The sequence below is a fragment of the Nilaparvata lugens genome, chromosome 9 (genome assembly GCF_014356525.2).
Source record: "Nilaparvata lugens isolate BPH chromosome 9, ASM1435652v1, whole genome shotgun sequence".
NCBI lineage: Eukaryota > Metazoa > Arthropoda > Insecta > Hemiptera > Delphacidae > Nilaparvata > Nilaparvata lugens.
The window spans coordinates 13,977,748-14,000,105 of NC_052512.1; the positions used below are offsets into that span (position 1 = coordinate 13,977,748).

General features: G+C 36.9%; 1 protein-coding gene and 1 long non-coding RNA gene across 2 annotated transcripts in view; both read right to left on the reverse strand.

The window, feature by feature from the left end:
* LOC111053928 overlaps positions 1–22,358 on the reverse strand; it is a 239,205-nt gene that overhangs the window by 107,772 nt on the left and 109,075 nt on the right. The gene's annotated exons all lie outside the window — the stretch shown is intronic.
* The window catches only part of LOC120353046, a 56,257-nt gene continuing 49,125 nt past the window's right edge, over positions 15,227–22,358 (reverse strand). Inside the window, exons 3-4 of the long non-coding RNA XR_005572160.1 lie at positions 19,187–19,192; positions 15,227–15,237 (exon numbers count right to left, since the gene is read on the reverse strand). This is a non-coding gene — a long non-coding RNA (uncharacterized LOC120353046). The remainder of the gene's footprint in view (positions 15,238–19,186; positions 19,193–22,358) is intronic.

The window sequence follows — 22,358 nt, forward strand, 5'->3', positions numbered from 1 at the left end:
TGTCATGAATTTTGATAAATTCCTTACTAAGAAGAATATCAATATTATCACAGACACAGCGAACTTTCACCAAATTCCATAAGATGTATTGTTTGTGGTCCAAGTAATTCTGGGAAAACAAATACAGTATTCAATTTACTATTTGCACAGAATGGTGTCAAGTTTTCAAACTTATATGTATTCACCAAATCACATCAACAAGATAAATACCAACTTCTAAAGCAGATTATGATACAAATACCTGAAATTGACTTCAACATGTATCAAGATAATGATGAAATACCACACTCAAATGATGTACATCCAAATTCAGTTATGATTTTTGATGATATTTGTATGGAAAATCAACAGAATATCCGCAACTATTTCAGTATGGGTAGACATAATGATATTGATTGTTTCTACATTTCTCAAACTTACTCCAGTATACCCAAGCAGTTAATTCGTGATAATACAAACTTGATTGTTCTATTTAAACAAGATAATCGTAATTCAACACACATATATTTTGATCATATTTATCCTGATATGAATAAGAGAGAATTTGAAGAAATGTGTGCTCAAGCTTGGAAAAAAAATAATAACACATTTCTAGTTATAAACAAAGAGTGTACTAGAAGTAATGGTAGATATGGAATTGGTTTTGATAAATTTATACAGTAATATAAAAATGTATAGGAAAGATTTGAAAGAGTTGAGTGCACTCAAGAAAAATATTAAACAACTGCGTGATTCGATACTCCAAAAGCACCGTCAATTATCAGGTGATGTAGCAAGTGAGGAGGAAAACTTTCAAAAACAATTTAAACCTATTACAGAATCATTGAAACAATTGAAACAACCTTTTCTAGAAGCAACTATTAAAAAGGAAGAAGAAGAATTAAGACAAGAAAAGAAGAAGAATTAGATGATGTAGAATTGGATGGAGATGATTGTGGCATTCCAAGAATTTTTGTCTTGGTGATATCCTGGTAGTGAAGGATTGAACTGACAATCTCCTGGACTCCCAAAATCAATAAAAAATTCTATGTTCTCTCGAAAGTTTCAATTATGAATGAATTGGAGAGTGAGAGAGAGGGAGTAAGTAGAAGAGAGCATAATAGTAGGAGTGAGTGAGAGTGAGTAAGTAGAAGAGAGCATAATAGTAGGAGTGATTGAGAGGGAGTAAGTAGAAGAGAGCATAATAGTAGTAGTGAGTGAGGGGGAGTAAGTAGAAGAGAGTATGATAGTAGGAGTGAGTGAGAGGGATGCTTCTTGGTTGAAGGTTACTTCACTCTACTCTGACTTGTAGCTGTGTGTGTGTGTGATAGAAAGAGAGTGATAGTAGGAGTGAGTGAGAGGGATGCTTTTGGTTGAAGGTTACTTCACTCTACTCTGTTTGACTTGTGCTCATTCCAGGCACAAGCACCGCCCGCACACTCTAACCTCTCAGCTTCAATCTGGAATTCCTCTCTTTATCAATTCTCTCACACTCTCTCCTTTTCTATAGTTACGTCTCTGTTGCACTGTGCGCGCCAACCGATTTCAGGTGTGTGTGATAGAAAGAGAGCGATAGTAGGAGTGAGTGTGAGGGATGCTTTTTGGTTGAAGGTTACTTCACTCAACTCTGTTGGAGTGAACTAAAACTTCCTCATATTTCATTCAAACTATAGTATCATGAAACTGTAATACAAAAGTAGTCTACTCACAATTATTATTGAACTCCTCCATTTTCATGTCCTAGTTCAGAATAGCTTCCCATTAGGGTGACTTCTCTCCATTTTGTTTTCTTTAACTACAGGTTCCTGAAAAGATGAAAGTGAACTTAATCAATAATCCATCCTCTATACCTAATATTTTAAGAATATGTGCTAGAATTCCTTAATTTATTCAAAATCATAATCAAAAATTAATAACCTTAGTTGCTTGAAGCAGCCTTGCAGACAATGGAATTGAACTCATAATCAAGTATTCATATTCCCCAAAAAAAAGAAAGTGAACTTAATCAATAATCCATTTTCTATACCTAATATTTTAAGAATATTGAGAAATAATGTGTCAGAGTTCCTTAATTTATTCAAAATCATAATCAAGAATTAATAACCTTAGTTGCTTGAAGCAGCCTTGCAGACAATGGAATTAAACTCATAATGAAGGTTCTAACCTTATTCATAAGCTCAGTAGCATAAAGTCTCATACTACCTAATGAACTTATAATAAAATTAACTCATGATCAAAATTCTACTTATGATATTAATTAAGGCTGAGAGACATTGCCTAATGAACTCACAATAAAATTAACTCATGATTAAAATTCCACATCATGACTGAGGCTATCTCTAAAAAACAATCAAAATTATAACCAATCTTCATTAACTCATCCTACCTTCTGTGACAGAAACATTATTTACGATAACAATAAACTTTGAAATGAATCTTGTACAGTACATGTAAATTTGAGGTTGATTTATGCCAATCACCTTTCTGTGCTCTATCACAGTAGAGATAGGGAAGAAACAGAGAGAGTGAGTAAGAAGGGGGCTGCTACACTCATGAAAATTATTACCACATTAGAATAGATTATAAACTCAAGAAATTATAATAGATAACACTCACCTCCATGTTTCCAACTTGGAAGGTAGAAGAATATGCACAGATGTTTTCTGTAGTATGTGTATGTCCACCTCCAACTGCTTCCTTGAATACAGTGTGGATAATTCCAGACTAGAAATCAGCTTTTATAGTCTGTAACTGGAAGCTGTTTAACCCACTCTCACTTCACTCTCACCAGAGAAACTGAAAGCTGTTTGACCCACTTTCACTTCAATCTAACCGAAGAAACTGTTCACATGTGGAGGTCAAACAACTTTCTGTCTCGACAAAATATGTCTAGCCTACAGCAAAAAGTGAAATTATGATCTGAATGTGGACTGATCCTTTTTTTTTTGTTCAATCTTGACAAATGAGGTGTCAATGGATTCGTTATTGGATTTACTGGAAAAAGTTATTCCTGTAATTTTTTTGTAAAATTAACGGTTTCTTAGTTATTCAAGAAATAAAAAAAAGCTGAATCTAAATTTTTCCAAAAAAGTGGGAAATCTTCATTTGAGGTTTATTGTGAGATTAGGAGTATGGCTAGGTTGAGTTAGTTCAGATTACATTGGATTGGGCAAGGTGAGAACCAAGAATCAGCTTTGGGGCAGATTTGGGGGGGGGGCAGCTTTGAGCCCCTCATCTGAATGTGGACTGATCCTTATTTTTTGTTCAATCTTGACAAATGGGGTGTCAATGGATTCGTAAATGGATTGACTGGAAAAAATTATTCCTGTAATTTTTTTGTGAAATTAACGGTTTCTTAGTTATTCAAGAAATAAAAAAAAACTGGATCTAGTTTTTTTTTTCCAAAATAGTGGGAAATCTTCATTTGAGGTTTATTGTGAGATTGGGGTATGGCTAGGTTAGGTTAGATCGGATTACATTGGGTTGGGCAAGGTTAGAACCAAGAATCAGATTTGAGCCAGATTTGGGGCAGCTTTGGGGCAGCTTTGGGGCAGCTTTGAGACAGAAGTCTCACTTTACCCCTACTGGATCCTTATAGTCCAAGGACCTTACGTTCCAAATTTCAAGTCATTCCGTTACCTGGGAGACAATATATCGTGTACACAGACGCACACACACTCATACACACACACACACACACCACACACACACACACCACACACACACACACACACACACACACACACACACACCACACACACACACCACACACACACACACACACACACACCACACACACACACACACACACACACACACACACACACACACACACATACATACATACATACAGACCAATACCCAAAAACCACTTTTTCGGACTCAGGGGACCTTGAAACGAAATTTAGAAATTGGGGTACCTTAATTTTTTTTGGAAAGCAATACCGGTACTTTCCTTACCTATGGTAATAGGGCACGGAAAGTAAAAAGAAAATAATGATATTCCGAAATAATGCAGAAAGTTTAGGTTCAAATTCAACTAATAACTAATAACAGTAGATACTTCAGAACAGTAGTATCATCAAAAATCAACAAATATTAAGCAGAGAAAATGCTATAAAATAAAAAATAATATACTATATTTGAGGTGAATAAATTTACTCTCTTAATCACCGATTTACTTCTTCACTGCCATAAATATAACGTGGACCTCACTATTGGTTCATTCAACAGATATTTTGCATGGCAGTAGTTGTCACCACTGTTCCTACTAAAAAAAGTTTTTGTGAGGGATCTCGTTTTGTATTCCAAGTCTTCCAAACACAAAAAACATAATAGGCCTAATTATAAAATAATCTCAATTATTATGTTCATTATACTGTATCTGTTCCACTTACTGTTACTAGGGAAAATTTTCTCCAATTTTCTCACAGTAGATTCATCCAGAGTATATGTTTCATTTTTTCCGGCAATAGATGCTAGACGTTTGATAATACCTGGAAATTTTCAAAATCTCTTTAGTTAGTTGATGAAATGAGCAATAAAACTTCAATACTTGTTATTTGAATTCTCATATTATACGAAGGTCATCTATTTTCTAACCTCAACAGATATGAATGTATATGAAATCGTTCACCAACAGTTACTTACACTTATAAAATTCTCCAACATAATTGCCGTCAAGGTTGAGGCATTTGTCATTACAGCGGAGAAGCCCAAAAAACCCTTTCCATAAAATGTGCCATCTGATGAGTTAGAATTATTGGTCTATGACATTGTTTCGAAGCTTCACGTTAGTTTGGAAGCTCTGCTCTCAAAGTCATGTCGTGAGTTTTGGGAAATGGTAAAAGTTTCTAGAGGCCAAGTCAGATGTGTAAGGCTGTTGATCGAAATTTGATTAGCTGGAAAATCTTTTTGGTTTCGCCATGCACTGTGAGGCCGAGTAGTCATGAATCGAAACAATTTTGGAAGTCAATTCTACAGATGTTTTCCATATTCTGATACCATCCACACGCAACTAAGAACATGTCACAAGGGTTTTGTCACGGGTATCGAGTGGATTATATGTTCTTAGAAAAATGTCTCCCTTTTGTAGAATAGAAACGCGGAAAATGATTTATTTTGCCTACATACACTCTATAATATCCTTTGGTATAAGTCTTTATGGATCTACTTCAAATCAGAACATGGATTCAATTCTCAAATCACAAAAACAAGCTATAAGAATAATTTTACACCTAGACCTCCATAGCATCAGTTAAAGAACATTCCGCTCACTTGAATATAATGACAGTTTACAGTCTTTACATCTTTGAGACAATTATGTGTGTGAAAGAAAATCTTGGAAATATTTTGTCGTTAGGACATAATCATAGGTACAGCACTAGAAACAGAGATAAACTTTTACATTTGCAAAGTCATAGACTTGAGTTCTACAAGAAGAAGCCCACATACATAGGAGCCAAGTTCTATAACAAGCTACCGACGCGAATCCAACAAGAGCTGAATCCCAATAAATTCAAATTGGAATTAAAGAGATATTTAACTGGAAGAGCTCTTTATAATATCGAAGAATATTTGAATAAATGAGATCAGATCCTTTGAGTTGAATTGTATTGTATGTTTTGTATTGTTGTATTCTGTAGATGTTTTATTTGTGATGTATTTTATTTTTAATTGTATCTAATCAAAGATATATATTTTTGACACTATTCATTGTATACAATGTACAAACTTATGAATAAAGAAATTATGATATGATGATATGATATGAACTCATAACATTATTTCATTTTCATGTGTAAACTTGGATAATTATTGGTAGATTTATGCTTAACTATTGCCATTTGCTTGCAAAAACGAATAATGCCACACAACTACTTGGCGGGAGACTCAAGTAAGATGAACTGGTTTATAACTCAACAACGATTTATGAACTGTTTGCATCGATTATAGGGCGTTTGGTGGGGATGACAAGCTGTACAGCTCTGTGAAGACTACCTCATAAGGCTAGGGCCACACGAGCGCACAAAGTGCGTCTGTTGCAACTTACTTTTTGACGTCCGTTGTAGAAATACATAGAAGTGGATTAGTGAGGTTTGTACCAAGTAACGAAAGTCGTAGTGGCCCTAGCCTAACAGCTTGATATGTGATCAGCAATTGGGAAAATGACCCTCATATATTCTTATTTGGAACTGGAACTCGATGTGGGTGATGTCGGGAATTTTTAAACCTTTGATAATCCACTTCTGATTTTTCACTTTTTAGAAATGGATGAGAAAATAATATGCTTAGCTATGTAAACTTTGTCAATAGAATAGTGATGTCATCGATTGAGTAGACTGAACAATAATAATATATGGCTGAACCCCATTACAACATTACAACACGGTAATTAAATTCATGTTTCTGTATGCAAGTGAGACTTCAGCCTTGAACACCGAACTGGATATTGAGGATTTGTGTCGTGTGGGAAGGAAAATCATCAGGAGAATAATAATGGTCCAAGGAAAACGGAAGAAGGTTATAGGCTGCAAAAGAACTGCGTTGTGAAAATATACTTGAAAGTAATTGACAATATCAAAAGGAGGAGATTGAAACTCTTTGGGGAAGAAAAATACGGGGAAATAAGTCCAGTTCAAATTAGGAGGAGGAATGTGGTATTTTCTCAAGAAACAAGAGAGGCTATATCGGCCAGAATGAAATTTTTTGGGAGAATCAAAGAAATAAGGATCTAGTTTGGCTTCCAAAGTAAATACTTAGCGATTTCCATATAAGGTAGTTTGACACATGATAATTATAATGATAATAATAATAATAATTATTATAATTATAATAATATAATAATAATAATAATAGTAAAAGTTGAAAAATATGCTCCAGCTTGTTAAGAAATTCAGTGATTCAAAATGTATGGAATTCGGATTGGAAAAGTGTAAAGTGCTGCATGTGAAAAGAGGCCAAATATCAGGAGAGGTTGATGGAGCTATAGAGTTGAGTGAGGAAGTGCTTATTCAGAGTTTGGGCAGGCCAGATGAATACAAGTATTGGGTCTTGCTCAGCTCTTATGCAGAGCTAATACTGTCATAAGAAGAGAAATTCAAAGGAAGACTGTGCAATGACTTGAGAAGGTATGCAGAACAGGGCTAGCTCCAGGAATAAAATATCTGCTATAAATACCTGGGCAGTCCCTGTGGTCATGTATACATTTGGCATAGTCGAGTGGACAGATACAGCTTTGCAGGAGTTTGACAGAAAGGTAAGAACAATTTTGACAAAGGATACACTTCATCACCCCCGAGGTGTTGGTGGAAGAGACCTCTTAAGTCTGGAGACTATTTGTCGCCAACAGGAGGACAGACCGCGGAAGTAGTTTCAGAACGCAAATAGTGGTCTGCTAAAGGCTGTTTGTCTGGTAGACATGGAGAAAAGCCTATTGCAACTGGCACATGGAGTCCAACAGCTAACAGCCAGTTTAGTTGAAGAGAGGCTGGAAGTGTAGAAGCAGGAAGAGCTGCATGGAAGATTTGCTGCAGCACTTCATTCTGATTTTGTTAACAGAAAAGAATCAATTGAATGGTTGCAGACTAATGGAATATTCGGTGAGACTGAAGGTTTCATGTTTGCAATTCAAGACCAGGTAGTCAGCACTAGTCCTTACAAAAGATCTGTGATGGGGCTCACATTGGATAGTAGCTGTTGTCTTTGCAGGAAAGCCATAGAATCGATACAGCATATTTTTGGTAGCTGCTGTGTACTAGCTGGTACAGAGTATTTGCAGTGGCACAACAATGTGGCCGAAGTGGTTCATCAGGCATTGGCAAAAAAATATGAGTTGATAGTGACTGAGGTGCCCTATTACAAGTGTAAGCCAGAAATAGTCTTGAATGGTGAAAAGGGAAGGCTTCTTTGGAATTTTTATATGACAACTGACAGAGCAGTGGAGGCTAACAGGCCAGACATCGTCTTGTTTGACAGGAAGAATAAAGAGGCTCACATAATTGATGTGGCAGTGCCCCTTGATGAGAATCTTGTAAGTACCATTTCTGAAAAGAGAAGAAAATACCAGCCCTTGTCAGTTGAACTTCAAAATATGTATAAATTAAGGAAGGTGGTAATAATCCCTATAGTTGTGTCTGCCAATGGACTGATTACAAAAGAATGGATACAAGCAATGGAACAACTGCAGTTGGAGAACTGGCATATGAGAATTATGCAGTATTATTATTATTATTATTATTATTATTATTATTATTATTATTATTATTATTATTATTATTATTATTATTATTATTATTATTATTATTATTATTATTATTATTATTATTAACACCGGAGGCGTGTGTTAGCAGCTTGTGTTCTCTGAGATAGCATTGCTCCTAGAGATACAAGGGATAGCAATCGGGGCGGTACGGGGGTGAGGGCTGTCCCTGTTCGGAACCATCATTATACACAGCCTGTGGGGGATGATGTTGGTGAACCAAGTGGCGCCTGTCCATTGCCGGAACCACAAGGGGGCAACCCAACAATCAAATAGGGCCTGGACCTGTCAATACACAACCTGCTCAAAATGTTTCCCCTGATCTACAGAGGACCACTAGAGCAGGTCTGCCTAGGCAGCGCATGAAGTGGACACAAGAAATGAATACCTTCATTATGCATGCCTACTACAAAGTAACTAGATTGGAGTCAGTTGATATATATCGTCGAGAGCTGCATACTGCTTTTTCTGAACGATCTCCCGAGATGACAGTAACAGAGCAGAGAGTGGCAGATCAGCAAAGGGTTATTGTCATGAATAAGTTGATATCTGGTGTACGTTTGGCAGAGATAAAAGAACAGGTGGCTGGATAGATAGCAGGGGAGGAAAGAGAAGCTTTAAACTTGAGTAAGGTCATTGCTGAAGTGGGAATTCTGAACAATGATATCAGTCATGGAGAGATTCCTGTCCTCTTGCCAGAAATTGCTCACCCAGTTCCACTCAATGAGGTTGGTGCAGTGGAGGGTCCTGATAAGGAGTTGGAGGAGGAAATTGAGTTTAGAAGAGAACTTGCTGAGTTTGATGGAACAGACCATTTAAGTAGGCCAGCAATACCTCGGGTACATCCCTCAAGAAACCTGTTATTGACTTGCCAGAATATGAATGAGTTGATACCTGGAATCATTGATTTGGATAAATTGACATTTGATGAACTTCATTCAGTCATGTACTGCTCAGTTGTGGCAATTGTGAGAGCAATTGGGATTGATGTATCTGGTGCACAAAGAGTACTCAGGAAGGGAAGGATACCACCTTGAAAAGAGAGACTCTGTAGACAGCTTGATATGCTCAGGAAGAAAATAGGACGACTTACTCAATACATGCAAGGTAATAGATCAAGAAAGGATGTTCATGCTTACCAACAATTGAGAAGAGAAGCATCACATCACATCAACAGGGATCCATTGAATAGAACCCCTCAAGAGATGCTAGATACCCTCACTCAGAAGCTGGCTGTTAAGGCTAATAGGCTGAAACGTTACAGAATATCATTGAGAAGGAAGGAGGATAATTATAAGTTTCAAAAAAGTGAGAAGATTTTCTACAGGAGCCTAAGTGGAGAACAGGTTGAAGATGGAGGAGAGCATCCACAGCTGAGTGAGGTTGAGAAGTACTGGAGAGTGTTTGTGGGCGGGTGGCAGGGATCATAATCAAAATGCTCTATGGATTCAGAATGAAAGAGATAGAGTGGCTGGAGCTCAACAAATGCCGAGAATATTGATTGGAACAGCTGAAGTTGAAAACGCAATCTCAAAAACCAGCAACTGGTCTGCGCCTGGACCAGACAAGCTCCACAATTTTTGGTTGAAAAGACTTCCAATCTTCCATCAATCCATAGCAAGTTACTTTTCCTCATTTCTTGAGAGTCCCAACAGAGTTCCACAATTTCTCACCAAAGGAGTGACATACTTGCTTCCTAAAAATGATAGAACTCATGACCCTTCCCAATATAGGCCAATCACTTGCCAATGTACACTACACAAGGTTCTCACTGCATGTATAACAGATCAAGTGCAGTCATACTTGAGTCGGGAGAGACTGCTTGCTGATGAGCAGAAAGGCTGTATGAAAGGTGGGCTGGGCTGCAAGGAGGTTTTGACCATTGACTCAGTGACAATGGGACAAGCTGTCAAAAAGAAAAGGCATATTCATATGGCTTATATTGACTACCGAAAAGCCTTTGACAGTGTCCCTCACTCCTGGTTGATTAAAGTCCTGTATATTCAATTGACAACTCAGTCATAATGCTGCTGAAGCATCTCATGTCGATGTGGGGGACAGTGCTGAAAATGAGAAGTAATGCTGGACAAATTCAGACCAGTACTATACCAGTCTGTCAAGGTATTTTCCAAGGGGATGGTTTGAGCCCATTGTGGTTTTGTTTAGCTCTGAACCCATTGTCTGCATTACTCAATTTCACAACACATGGATTCAAGCTGAAGGGAGAAGCAAGAGAAATTCATATGCCCTTGGTCTCGATTTCAACACTGAGAGGGAGGAAGGGCTTCAGCATAATCAACTAAGGGCTAGAGTAAAGACTGCTGAGTCTAGACTTCTTTTGCGGCAGCATAAGGACAAGTCCTTGCATGGTGTCTTCTATAGGCATATCGAGGAGCAGGGCTTGTCCAAAACGCTGACTTTTGCTTTTATGAAGTTAGCAGCCTTGAAATCTGAGACTGAGGGTTTCATACTGGGATACCAAGATGGTGTCATCAACACCTTGTCATACCGTAGCAGAGTAATGCACATGGATGTCCCAGATATCAGTTGCAGGGTGTGTCATCTTATCATCGTGCTCTGTTCATGCAGCTGTGAGCTACATCCATAGACATAATGCTGCTCTGCGAGTGCTCTATTACCATCTTAGACACTCATATGGTATTGACAAAACACCAGTGCTGCCTTATGCCCCAGGGAAGATTGAGTCTGTTGTGGGGAATGAAAGGTGCCGAGTGTATTGGAATTACTCATTCTCCACCACCAGGCTTTTAAGAGCCACAAAGCCTGATGTTGTCCTCCTTGACAAAGTGGCAAAGACAATGTATGTAATCGAGTTCTCAGCACCTGCTGAAGGCAACATTGTCAGCAAGGAGGAGGAAAAACAGGCAAAATATCAAGACCTATTAATAGAGCTGCGCAGGCTTAACCCAGGCTACTCCATAAGAATGGTGGTGTTGATTATAGGAGTTTTGGGTGGCATGAGACCCTCGTTTTTGGTCAACCTTAAAACCATTGCAGCCTGTGAGAGAGCTGCTGCTGCACTCGCAGGTCAAATGGAGAAGGCTGTCATCCTTGATTCATTACATCTACTCAGTGCAAACGATTTAATGGTAACGGACCCAGTATGATCGTTTACCACATGGACATGTGGAGCAATCACTCTGGTAAAATCGCTTGTCACTCTCCTTTTGGGGGTTGGAGCCCAGGGGAAGAGTGGTCAAGCAAAACCTCAAACAGGATAATAATAATAATAATAATAAAAATAATAATAATGATAATAATAATAAGAAGAAGGCTTTATGATAGCTATTCAAGATTAAGTAATAGCTACTAAGAAGTACAAGAAGTATACATTGAAGCTGCCTATAAATGGTGACTTGTGTAGAAGATGTGGTATGGCTCCCGAAACATTGCAACACATCATGTCAGCTTGTCAGTTGATGACAGCTTCAGACTACTTGAGGCGCCACAACTCTGTTGCTGGGATCCTACACCAGGATCTTGCCCTGAAGTTTGGTCTAGTGGATCAAAAACTGCCATACTATCTATACAAGCCACTTTTATTACTTGAGAATGATACACACAAGATGTATTGGGATCGCTCTGTGCTGACTGACAGGACAGTTGTGCACAACCGGCCAGACATTATCCTCATGGACAAGACAGCCAGGGTTTTGATTGATGTTGGCATACCATGTTGCCACAATTTGGAACAATATTACAATAAGCAAATATCCAAGTATCTCCCCCTGGCTGCTGGAATCAGGGATGTCTGGGAGCAGGAAAAAGCTACAACTGTCCCTCTAATTATCTCTACTTTTGGAGTGATCAGTGTCACGTGGTATTTTAGCACCACAAAATATTCTCGAAATGAACTATTGAGCTTTAAAAGAATTATAAAATAGAAAGGGAAGATAGCCTAGTCAAAGTACCACTCAAGTAAAATCGAATGTTATTAGTTATAAAGAGTAATCATATTATCTAAAGCAATAAGTAAATCATGCAAAATTGTAATTCAACAATAATGAGGATTCATTGGCAGAATTGAAAATTATAAAAAGGCTTATTTATTATTGACAGATCATAAAAAATAAAAGTTTGCATGTACATTTGAGGTTAGAATTCTTTGTTTTTGTTTTAAATGAATCAATCGATCTAGGATAAATCAACAGTTCTTTGAATCGATACCTAACGAATCAGCTGATTGCTCGATCAAACAGTATAAATTGAATTATAAAGTTCACTCACAAAATATGTATTATATACACTAGGAAAGGTTTATGTCAATAAATAGGGACAACTATTATTGCCGCATGAGTATTTATTGCAATCTAGAAAAGTATGAAAACCAAGAGTACACAAAGCTCATATAAAAAATTATATGTACACTACTTTATAGTATCATATATCGAGATTTATTTATTGGAATAATCTAAGACAATCACTCAATTTATTTATATAAAAACTTCTTATTTATGTTCCTATAACAAAGTTGGAGAAACCCTGAATCTGAAGTAACCAATTATATTGAGTCTTACTAAAATTAGAAAACCAATCAGAAGGAAGCTTACAAATCATTCAAGGAAGAGATGAAATTTCTCTGAAAATCATTTCTCTTTGGCTTGTGATCCCGATCTGTGAGGACGCACATGGAAATTAGGGTTCTTTCTTCCTATTACATTTTAAAATCATCAAGCCAAACCCTTTTTTAAATGTGAAATATTTGTAATTAATGTTTGTTTATCTGTGAACTCAGTGTTGCTGAAGATTTCTCAATTGAAATCTGTTCCTATAAATATATTCATAATACTGAGAGAAATTTATAAGAAATCTGGACCATGCGCAAGCCCAGCAGAGATGACATAGACCTGCATAATTGATTATTGAAAATAATTAATTTACTCCTCAAGAAATCCAAGAACATCACTACTGTGAGTGTTAGTTTAAACGAGCTCATGTTTAAAGGCCTTTTAATAGTGAATTGGGGAATTGATCAAAGCGCTATATAGATTAATTCAAGTTTAAAAAATTTGCAACGTGTTGAGTGCTATCATATAGTCTATGAGAACGTTTTATGAATTTATTTGATTTATGTAGGAAGCTTACTTCCATGCACAGCATGAACTCATAAAAATCCTGAGATCATTGAATTGTTAATTATTACTTGCTCATTGATTAAAGTATGTCATGTTAAATCTATAGACCGAACAGGTTTCAAATTGTAGAATTCTGAATTGACTTGAAGTCCATGTATCAGTATTAAATACAAATTTATAATTTTTAAAGCTCACAACTGTGAATGCTATTGAGCCTTGTGATAATTATTCAAATTATAGGAAAGAATTTATTTAAAGAAAATTATAGAAATAAGAATTTTTTTATATATATATTACCATATTTTATGGGAATATATTTCATGTTTTATGTCAGCATACAAAATCATAGAAGTTTTTATTATATCCCAATTCATCTCGTGATATACAGTTTGAGCTGTCTTGGTACCAAGAAATATTCGTCAGCAGCACATTAGTGAATCAATTATTAATATTGATCTTATTGAGAGCATTCATTACTTATCATCCTTTGATGATAGTCATACTAGTCCGCCAGAAAAATCATATTGATAATTATATTAATAAGGTTCCAGTTTTATCATATAAGGATCCAGAGAACTTCAAGAACTGGCATTGTAAGTTCTAAGGAATTTCAGAAGGATAAATTGGTGAATACCTGTAATCATGACGAGCGTTTCAAAAATCAACTGGAAAAAACCATAGTTGGTCTTCATTATTCTCGATTGGATACATGGTTACTGGTTATCAGTCACCAACTATCTTTTTGACTTCCTTATTGGTATTCTTCAAGAACTTCATGGAAGCAGCGGTAAGAATTAATGATCACCAGTCATTGAACCCTGTGGTGATTAATCATATTTGGAAAATTCATGCATCTACCACTGAGCTAGAGCTGCGGTTTGAAGCCACCAATTTTGTGAGCCGGACGGCCTTAACTTTTTGCGAATTTATTTGCAAAATAGGGATTTTAGCAACTGCTCTTATGAATATAAAAAATACCGCATCACCTGTAAGGATTTGCAATTTACCACTTTACACAATGTCACCCAACAAGTGGGGCAAAAATCTGCATCTTTACATCAGGCAGAAGGTTTCAGCGAACCTCAGTTGCCTTGGTGTCTCGGCGAGTGCAAAACATGGAATTCAAAAGGCGGTTGTACTCAGCACGGTGTCAATGATTAGATCCTTTTTAAATTTGACAGAATAGGGATGTACCAAAGTCTTGCCAATGGCCAACTTAGGTTACAATAAAAAAACGCTCACTTTGTAAGTGATGAAATAATTGAATAATAATGATAATAATAATAATAATGATAGTAATAATACTAAAAATAATAATAATACTGAGAATAATAATGATAATAATAATAATAATAAAGTGCCCCTTCTTTAAAAATATTTCCGCAAGAGCATGCTTATAAAAGGGATAATAATAATAATAAAATGTTGAGAAACAACTCAGATAGTTGTTTGGAATAGAAGTTTTTATTATATCCCAATTCATCTCGTGATATACAGTTTGAGCTGTCTTGGTACCAGAAATATTCGTCAGCAGCACATTAGTGAATCAATTATTAATATTGATCTTATTGAGAGCATTCATTACTTATCATCCTTTGATGATAGTCATACTAGTCCGCCAGAAAAATCATATTGATAATTATATTAATAAGGTTCCAGTTTTATCATATAAGGATCCAGAGAACTTCAAGAACTGGCATTGTAAGTTCTAAGGAATTTCAGAAGGATAAATTGGTGAATACCTGTATTCATGACGAGCATTTCAAAAATCAACTGGAAAAAACCATAGTTGGTCTTCATTATTCTCGATTGGATACATGGTTACTGTTGGAGCCAGCTCTAGTTTTCATTTTTCGTTTTTGAATTGGACGCGCGCTCCTCGTTCAATTCGTATTTCTTTCACTTGAGTGCGTCACGCTCACTAGCCGGTAGGCTGTTTCTTTCAGTTCAGTCTCGCTTTGTAATAGCTTGCCTCAAGTCGGGAATTGATATTATTCGTCGATCATTCCCAGAAGAAAATCGTTCTTCAAATTATTATTTTTTCGTTAATGTTGAATCGTACACCATAAACCTACGTTTGGAAGAGTGTTTGCCAAACTCCCTTTAGTTTAAATTATTATTTTTTGATTGGAAAGTTCACCGATCTATAGTCTTTAAAGACATTGTAAATATCTCGTCAGAAATATATGTGCAACGTTATATGATGGAAGCCGAATTCACCAACAGTAGATGACAATTAAGCTTGCCTTTTCACCATCCTTGATTCATCTCCTACCTCGGGGACACCTGAATACCTTACCTGGGAGTTGTAAGCTCAATAATATAAATATTACATTAGGTACTCTGCAGATTTTCGGTGAGTTGTTCTTTTATATATTCATTGCATGTACTTGTTTCTGTAGAGATATCACTTGTTTCTTTTCTATTCAATACAGTCCACTTTACATCAAAATTATTGATTACCAATTCAAAATCAATATAAATTTCGTAAAGTTGAACCTTAGAGTTTACATTGGTCTCCAGGCCGGATTTTATTGGCTATTTTTTATTCAATATTTGGCAAGCACTCATCCAATTTTATTGTAAATCGTTTGTGCATGCTAGGGTTCAAACCTGTTTGTACATTATGAATTGAGCCGATCAAGTTGGTTCACTCTTATCTCTATTGTCCGATCGGAACCGTTACTTTGCAATGCTGATAACGTTATCGCTTAGCTTGCTTCGTCTATTGAGCTTTCTCTGTTCAATTTGTACTAACATTATCATTTTGCTTGCTTGAATCATCAATGAAAATCGTTCATTGTTGCATTCGTAATTTTATTAGAAAATTAGTAAATGAAAATCATTAAGGCCTTTCCAATATCCAATCATGAGTGAAAAGAAGTTAAAGCTCAAACGAGCTAAACTTGAGCAATATTTCTATCGTATTCAACGTACTTTCGATTTGTCGAAAAAGGCTTTAAAAGAAGAAGCTAGTGCTAAACAATTTCTAATTCTCTATAGTTCCACTCTTAAAACTGTTCAGGATTATGAAGCTGTTGAAATGGAAATACAGGAGCTTGAAATGGAAAAAGACCCAGAATTTGTACCCAAATTTAGTAGTTCACATATGGAAATGTTCGAACATATGGAAGCAATTGCTAGTGAATTGAAAAAATGCAGTCAGGTTGTACCTAGTGTTTCTACCCCGGCTCAACCTGTATCTTCCAATAAGGATTCGTCTAATATTTTACCGAAAATTGAAATTCCTGTGTTCGACGGAGATCAATCAAAATGGGCGGTATTCTACGAAATGTTTAAATGCATGATTCATGACAACAAATCGATTCCAAATCAACAAAAGGTCCAATATCTGGTGTCCAAACTATCTGGAGAAGCGGCTAATATTTCACGTCATCTACCACCTATTGCTAATAATTATGAATTATTTGGGATGCATTAATTAAGCGGTTCAATGACCCCCGCTCACTCTCAAAGTGTACTTGAAACAAATTTTCGAATTCAATTGTCTAAAATCTGAGTCTCGTGCAGGTTTAGTTTCTATAGTCGATCAGTTCTGTGGTTCAATTACTGCTTTAAAACGCCTACGAGGTGAAGATGTATCTGATGCAATATTTCTGTTCCAAGCATTGAAAATTTCAGATCCTGTTTCTCGAAAGGCATTTGAAGCTTCAGTTCATACTAAGGATGATCCCACATATTCTGATTTTGAGAAAATTTTCAGAAAATTCAACGTGTTTGATGACTTGTCTAACATCACCGTTGGATAAGTTAGTTCGAAAATTTTGGGAAGTGGAAAGCGTTCCAGATGTAGGAAACAACTCACTGCTGATGAGTTGGAATGCGAGAAGAATTTTGCATCGTCCGTTCGTCGTGAAAATTCGGGTAGATTCGTTGTCTCATTATCGTTTTCAAAATCCCCTGATTGTCTTGGTGATTCTTATGCTATGTCAGAACGTCGACTCATCAGTTTGGAGAAACGACTGGCACGTGATCCAAACATGCATTTAGTGTATCATGATGTCCTCTTGGATTATCTCAAACAAGGACACATGGAATTGATAAAAAATCAGAGTGATAAAAGTGGTTATTTTATACCTCATCATGCTGTAATCAAAACTCAGAGTCAATCAACGCCTTTGCGTAATGTCTTTGACGCTGGCGCGAAAACTACTACTGGAGTATCATTGAATGATATACTTCATATCGGCCCCAAGTTGCAAATGGATATTCTCGTTCTGTTAGTCAATTTTCGGTTATTTTCTATCGCTGTAACTGCTGATATAAAGCAGATGTATAGACAGATTCTTGTCGATGAATCGTGTCGCAAATTTCAGCGTTTGTTATGGAGATTTTCGTCCAATGATCCCATACAAATTTTTGAATTAAAAACTGTTGTATTTGGTCTGAGTGAGTCACCATTTCTAGCTCTCAGAACTGTCCATCAACTTGTTCAAGAAGAAGATGAAAATTTCCTGATGCTAAAGCTCGTATTCCGAGTGACATGTTTATGGATGATTTGGTGACAAGTGTGTCTTCTTTAGGTGAAGCAAATCGTCTTTGTAGTCAGGCTAAAGAATGTTCGAGAGAGGCGGATTCGAACTTACTAAATGGAGTTCCAATTCACCTGAATTGATGAATGATTTCTCGGAAGATGAAAAATCGGCCTTGTCTAAAGATTTCGAGATGGGAAATTTGTTGGCTGTCCTAGGTTTGAAATGGCAACCTGGTAGTGATTCGTTTTGTTTTTCAGTGAATCCTAATCAGTCTGTTCCTACCAAACGTCACATTTTATCGGTAGTAGCACACATTTTCGATCCTTTGGGACTCTTGTCACCCCTAACTTTGCTTCTTAAATGTTTAATTAAACAATTATGGAATGCTGGTCTTGATTGGGACGATTCAGTACCTCCCTCTATTGCGCTTCAATGGGAGACATGTCAGAAGGAGTTCCCTTTATTGTCCAATCTCTTCATACCACGTCATTTAGGAGTGATGAATGATTCGAAAATTACTGTCATTGGTTTCTGTGATGCATCAACTTTAGGTTATGGTGGTGTGATCTACATAAAATCTCAAATGGATATGCTACGTGCAACTATCACATTGTTGTGTGCTAAATCAAAAGTCGCGCCATCTAAGACTTTATCCATACCTAGGCTCGAATTATGCACGGCGCTCTTGCTCGCTGAATTAATACAGGTTGTTGTCTCTGTTTTGAGCCTTCGTTGTCACGTGACTCGCGTTGTTGCATTATCGGATTCAACTGTTGTCTTACATTGGATCAGGGGCTGTCCATCTAGATGGCAATCTTTCGTCGCTAATCGAGTTACGAAAATTCAAGACTGTCCTATCAACGACTGGTTACACGTGGCAGGAAATTCAAACCCAGCTGATCCCATTTCGAGAGGTTTATCCCCTTCTGAAATAATTAATCATGATTTGTGGTGGTCTGGCCCCTCTTGGCTAATGTTAGAAGAGAGTGATTGGCCCGTCAAGGTCGATCTGGAATCTATAGAGTGTCTACCTGAGGTCAAGGTTCACTCAATTGTCACTGTAGTACAGTCAGAAAATTCATCTATTAATTCGATTCATCTTTTAATTGCTCGTTGTTCCAACTACCAACGTCTATTGCGTATCATGGTGTTAATATTGAAAGTACTTCGTCTATTGCCTAAACCTCATGAATTAGATTTCGATTTGGCGGAAAAACATTTGTGTAAAGTCATACAAAAAATTCATTTTTCGATAGAATTACTGGAATTGAAAGCTGGGAAAGAATGTACTTCTCATCTTCAACAACTGTCACCCTTTCTTGATCATGATATTATTCGTGTGGGTGGACGTTTACAAAATTCTGAGTTGAATTATGACAGCTGTCATCCGATTATATTACCGAAAAATGATCCATTGGTCACGCTTTTGATTGATTATTTTCATAAAATGCACTGTCACGCTGGACCTCATTTATTGGCGTCTATTTTGAGACAAAAATATTGGATTTTATCAGCCCGTGTCCTTATAAGGAGTCATGTACGAAAATGTAACAAGTGTTTTCACTATCGTCCCACTCTTACACCGCCGAAAATGGGCAATCTGCCAGCCTGTAGAACTCTGTCGTCTAAACCATTCGTCCAATGTGGAGTTGATTATGGTGGACCCATTTGAATCACCATGGCCAGGCATCGGAATCCTTTCATATTTAAATCGTACATTTGTCTTTTTGTCTGTATGGCAACTAAAGCCGTTCACATTGAATTAGATTCGGACTTATCGACCCAAATGTTCTTATCAGCTTTTCGCCGTTTCCTTGCTCGACGAGGTCCTTGTAAGGTCATGTATTCCGATAATGGTACCAACTTCGTCGGCGCCTATGATGAGCTAATAAAATTGTCACGGATGCTGAACTCCAAGGAATATCAAAACCTGCTCCAGAATGAACTTGCTGATCATAGCATTGAGTGGAATTTCATCCCGCCAGGTTCACCTCACTTCGGCGGTCTTTGGGAGGGGAATATGAAATCAGTAAAGTCACACCTGTTTCGAGGTAATTGGTAACCAGTTGTTGACTTACGAAGAATTGAACACTGTCTTAGTTCAAATTGAGGCTGTACTTAACTCATGCCCATTATGTCAAATGAGCGCGGATCCAAGTGAACCCCTCGCCCTCACACCGGCTCATTTTCTCACTTTGACACCTCTTAAGTACCTTACTATGTTAAATGTGGAAGATCGTCCAATGAATCGATTGGATCGGTTTGAATTAGTCAATCAAATGGTTCAGTCTTTCTGGAGTCGTTGGCGCAAAGAATACTTACATGAATTACAAACCCGTGTGAAATGGTGTAAGGATTCCACCCCTCTCACGGTTGGTACAATCGTCCTAGTGGATCAACCAAATGTCGCACCGTTGAAATGGCCTCTGGGGGTGATTGAGGAAGTATTTCCCGGTGCTGACGGTGTCGTTCGAGTGGCTATGGTGCGGTGCGCCAATGGTCACTTCAAAAGGCCGGCTACAAAGTTGTATCCATTGCCTACTCAATAATTTTCCTTTTGCATTTTTGTTTTATTCTCGTTTTGTTTTATTTTTATTTCTTTCGTCGTTTATTCATTGTTTTTTTCGTTTCTTGTTCTCTAGCCTTGTCTGAAAATAGCTTTTCAGCCGGGGGGGGGGATGTTGGAGCCAGCTCTAGTTTTCATTTTTCGTTTTTGAATTGGACGCGCGCTCCTCGTTCAGCTCGTATTTCTTTCACTTGAGTGCATCGCGCTCACTAGCTGGTAGGCTGTTTCTTTCAGTTCAGTCTCGCTTTGTAATAGCTTGCCTCGAGTCGGGAATTGATATTATTCGTCGATCATTCCCAGAAGAAAATCGTTCTTCAAATTATTATTTTTTCGTTAATGTTAAATCGTACACCATAAACCTACGTTTGGAAAAGTGTTTGCCAAACTCCCTTTAGTTTAAATTATTATTTTTTGATTGGAAAGTTCACCGATCTATAGTCTTTGAAGACATTGTAAAATATCTCGTCAGAAATATATGTGCAACGTTATATGATGGAAGCCGAATTTACTAACAGTAGATGACAATTAAGCTTGCCTTTTCACCATCCTTGATTCATCTCCCACCTCGGGGACACCTGAATACCTCACCTGGGAGTTGTAAGCTCAATAATATAAATATTACATTAGGTACTCTGCAGATTTTCGGTGAGTTGTTCTTTTATATATTCATTGCATGTACTTGTTTCTGTAGAGATATCACTTGTTTCTTTTCTATTCAATACAGTCCACTTTACATCAAAATTATTGATTACCAATTTAAAATCAATATAAATTTCGTAAAGTTGAACCTTAGAGTTTACAGTTACTGGTTATCAGTCACCAACTATCTTTTTGACTTCCTTATTGGTATTCTTCAAGAACTTCATGGAAGCAGCGGTAAGAATTAATGATCTCCAGTCATTGAACCCTGTGGTGATTAATCATATTTGAAAAATTCATGCATCTACCACTGAGCTAGAGCTGCGGTTTGAAGCCAGCAATTTTGTGAGCCGGACGGCCTTAACTTTTTGCGAATTTATTTGCAAAATAGGGATTTTAGCAACTGCTCTTATAAATATAAAAAATACCGCATTTACCTGTGAGGATTTGCAATTTACCACTTTACACAATGTCACCCAACAAGTTGGGCAAAAATCTGCATCTTTACATCAGGCAGAAGGTTTCAGCGAACCTCAGTTGCCTTGGTGTCTCGGCGAGTGCAAAACATGGAATTCAAAAGGCGGTTGTACTCAGCACGGTGTCAATGATTAGATCCTTTTTAAATTTGACAGAATAGGGATGTACCAAAGTCTTGCCAATGGCCAACTTAGGTTACAATAAAAAAACGCTCACTTTGTAAGTGATGAAATAATTGAATAATAATGATAATAATAATAATAATAATAATAATAGTAATAATACTAAAAATAATAATACTGAGAATAATAATAATAATAAAGTGCCCCTTCTTTAAAAATATTTTCGCAAGAGCATGCTTATAAAAGGGATAATAATAATAATAATAATAAAATGTTGAGAAACAACTCAGCTAGTTGTTTGGAATAGAAGTTTCAACTAAACCATTTATTCTTGTACAAAAGTACAATCCATTCGAAAAGGATGTACCAGAGTTATGTAGATCAATAGTGGAATTAGTCATTAGTAATAACTCTTAGATTTGCATTGTCTTTATTGTCATGAGCCACTTGGAGCGCCCGGACCATCAGTCGTTATTCAATAAGAATCATTTTTTAAAAACTGAATTCAAATCTATTTAAATCTATCCGGCGCCCAAACAGGGACCCGAAGATTTCTCGGGATTTCGAAGTGCCAAATTTTCGATCTTTTATCCAATCGGGACTTTGAAATATTTTCGAAAAAGTGAGTGTCAACTCTTAACCGTGGGTCGCCAAGAACTTCATCTTCAACTCCAATCTGGATTCACCTCAGATCTCTAGTCCTGGTGGATCAAGATCATCACG